We start from the raw sequence: 3,615 nt of genomic DNA on the forward strand, positions 1-3,615 counted from the left end.
GAGGTCGGGGTCGGGGCGGCGTCCGTGGCGGCATTGAGGTCGGGGGCGGGGGCGGCGTTGAATCTGGGGTCGGAGCGGCGTCCGGGGCGGCGTTGAGGTCGGGGGTCAGGGTGGCGTAGAGGGTGCAGAGAGCGCACGGCGGCCGACGGGCGGCGGCGGCGGCGGCGAGAGTTGGATTTGGGGGAAGTGGCGTGGGGAAGGACGAACCCCGTGGTTAAGTCAGAAGTAGCAGTAGCGCGTTCCAGGAAAAGCGCTGCTGCTATCTTAGCTACAACGCGTTCTCTGATACACGCTATTGCTACTCCTTTCTCTTTTTTCCCTTTTTCATTTAGTTTTCTTCACATTTTATTTGTTTCCTTTCACCTTATTCCATTTCTTTCATTTTCAATTACCTTTCCATTTTCTTTCCATTTAATTTTATAACCTTTAGCAGCAGCGAGTTTATATTAAAATGCGCTGCTACAAACAACATAGCGGTAGCACGGTTCATCATAGATCGCTGCTACTATGTGTAGCCTATGGGCTAAGCCGTGGGAATTTTAGTAGTAACGTGTGTACAACAAGACGCGCTACTGCTAGATCTTTATCTGCAGCGTGGTTTCCTCAGGCGCGCTACTGCTAATTAGCACCAGCGTGCTTTTTTGACCCACGGTATTGCTAAAGTTCTGTGTATAGGGTTTTCCCTAGTAGTGCTCGTGCTTTTGTACAGTTTGTAAGCTGGAGTTAGATGTTCTTGCCCTTTTCAACTCGGCTGTGACTGTCATATTTTCTTCGAAACAAGGCAAATGGCTTGCCATTCATTTAATTTAGAGTGAAATATTGTAAGAAATCCCAACCAAGGGAAACAACATCACTCTCGCCGGCTGCTTGAGCTCACTGTGCATTACAGAAGCCAAGTGATTAGCCCCCACCAGCACCCACAAACTTATTTTGAACTAGCACATCAAATGGGCTATAAACTTTCATAGGAAAGGCGGCATGACCGTGACAGATTTGGATTCTGACATTTGAGACCCGTGAGGAAATAGCCTATCCAAGGTGGTGTCGACTTACTAGCCAGTCAACAAACGATTATGCCTACCAGCCGTTGGATTGACATCCAACTTCTGTCGTGTATCTTCTATCTCTTGTCTTCTTCTTCCTCCGGCCGCCCAAACCAAACCACCCCGTCGGCTCCGCCTGCTCCCCCCTCCCATGGCTGGCTGCGCCTCCGCCGCCCTACCATACCCTCCAATGTTGGCCAGTCCCTCCCTCTATTCCCCAACACGTCATGTTATTCTCCAGCGATGTCAGCCCCAACACGCACCCGCACCTGAACCAGTCAACCCTCGTACTCCCCTCTGCCTGCGACTGGACCGACGCATCTTCCCCGGCTCCTGTTCATTCTGTCCGAGGCCTCGCCATCGTCGTCCGCCTTGGTTCTCTCACCGTGCGCAGTGCACCGCCCTCTTGCGTTGTCAACGTCGTCAACAACCGAGAGGAAGAAGGAGATGACTGTACATGGAGAGGATGACAGTAGGGACCCACCAGCGTCATGGAAGTACGCAAGCAAGTGCCTCTATATTACAAGCCCAAAAATATGGTTCTTCCTAATGGTTGGACATCTGGGGCTCACGCCATTGTCAACATAGTTAATAAACGAAAGAATTACACTACGAGCGACTGACACCAGGGACCCAGTAGGTCACGAATTTTTTTTTTCGAGGAACAAGCAGTTGTTATTTATACTAGTTTTAGAGACGGATTAGGGTAACAACGGGGTTGTGCGGGGGCTGTGGCCCATCTAGCCAGGGTTTTATTTATGTTTACCACATCATGAGCCCAGTTGTGTTTTTTCTTGCTGAAAATGGCTAGCCCAGTTCTATTTGTTAAAAAAATAGGCCTACTTGCTTTATCAGCCCTGCTGGGCTGCAAATCTTTCAAGATGAGGAGAGTTTCATTCGGTTTACCTAGAAATGGGCTATACATTTTTAAAACACTTCAAACCGGGAATTAGTTTCAATTTTTTTCATTACAAGATTTTTAATTCCATTGATTTTTATGCGTGGACAATTATTTGGATTTTATATTTATATAAATTCATTTTCAAAATAGTTTGAATGTGAATCGATATTTCGGGGTTAAAAACAGTTGACCGCACCGAAATATGCAAAATTTTGTATACTTTTTAACCGTGGCCACAATATGGGGTGTAATGCTAACAAAACAAAGATGGGATCCAAAAAAATTCTTAAGAATTAGCAAATGGGTTGTACATTATTAGAAATAATGGTAGATGGGATGTATTTTGTTTTCCACAGATTTGAGGCAGACTTGTGCGCCTACTACAGTTGACGCGTATGCTTTCCTAAAAAAAAGGTTGACGCACACGCAATGCTGTGTAAACTTAGTCAACACACGAGAGCAGTGACTGTTGGATGTCCATCCAACGCCTGTCGTGCTTCTTCAATCTTTGCTCTTCCTCCCGTGGCCGGCTATGCTGCCGCGCAGGACTCACCGTCCCACCGTACTCCCATATCTGGCCTAGCCATCCCTCTACTCACCTGCACCTGCTATTATTCTCCGGGACGGCAGACGAACCAGTAAACCCTCGTACTCCCCTCCGTGTTGGAAACAACTGCCGAATCTTCCCTGGCTCCGTGTCGTTCCCTTCCTAGACCTTACCGTCGTCCATCGCCCTGGTGCTCTCGGTGCGGCCTGGTCAATGTGGTCAATAAACGACATCCATCGGAAGTGGATTGTACATGGAGAGGCTGACAGCTGGGTCCACAGCCGCACACAAGGAAATGCCTCCTTATTACGCACAAAAAATGATTCCTCCACCTGAGAGCTAGGACCCACCGGAAGGGCCTCTGTATTTCGTGAAAAAAATGTTCCCCCCGTTGACATGTCGGACCCACCAGCTATATCTTCGCACGCAAGGAAGTGCCTCCTTATTACACACAAAAATGAATACCCCCTGCTAGTTGGGACCCACCATAGTGGGAGGCTGACTTGTGGGCCTTCTAAGTTGACAGGGACGGAGGGCTTTGTCAACTTAGTCAATATGAACGATTCTAGCTCCAGTGACCGTACGATGTCCATCCAACGGCCATAGTGCTTCTTCAACCTCTGGTCTTCTTGCTCCAGCTGCCCAAAGCAGCGCTGGTCGTGCCTCCTGCTCCTGCCTCTTGTGACCGGCTGTGCTGCCATGGAGGCCTCACCGCCCCCTACTACTCCCACCGCTGGCCAGGCCATCCCTCCACTCACCCACACCCCCTGTTATTCTGCGGCGACGCCAGCCTCACACCGCAGCCGAACCAGCGAACCCCCGTACTCCTCTCCACGTGGGCATCCACTGCCGCGTCTTCCCCAGCTCCGCGTCATCCCATTCCTAGGCCTCGCCATCGTCCATCGCCGTGGTGCTCTCGGCGCGGCGTGGTCAATGTGGTCAACAACCGACTTCCATCGGAAGAGTATTGTACGTGGATAAGCTAACAGTTGGGTCCACGGGAGCTGCAAGGAAGTGCCTCCTTATTACACGCAAAATAATTATTCCTCCACCTGACAGTAGGGACCCACCAGACGGGCCACCGTATTTCGCAAAAAAAATGTTTCCCCCTAACTGCTGGGACC

Source organism: Triticum dicoccoides, chromosome 1B (genome assembly GCF_002162155.2).
Source record: "Triticum dicoccoides isolate Atlit2015 ecotype Zavitan chromosome 1B, WEW_v2.0, whole genome shotgun sequence".
NCBI lineage: Eukaryota > Viridiplantae > Streptophyta > Magnoliopsida > Poales > Poaceae > Triticum > Triticum dicoccoides.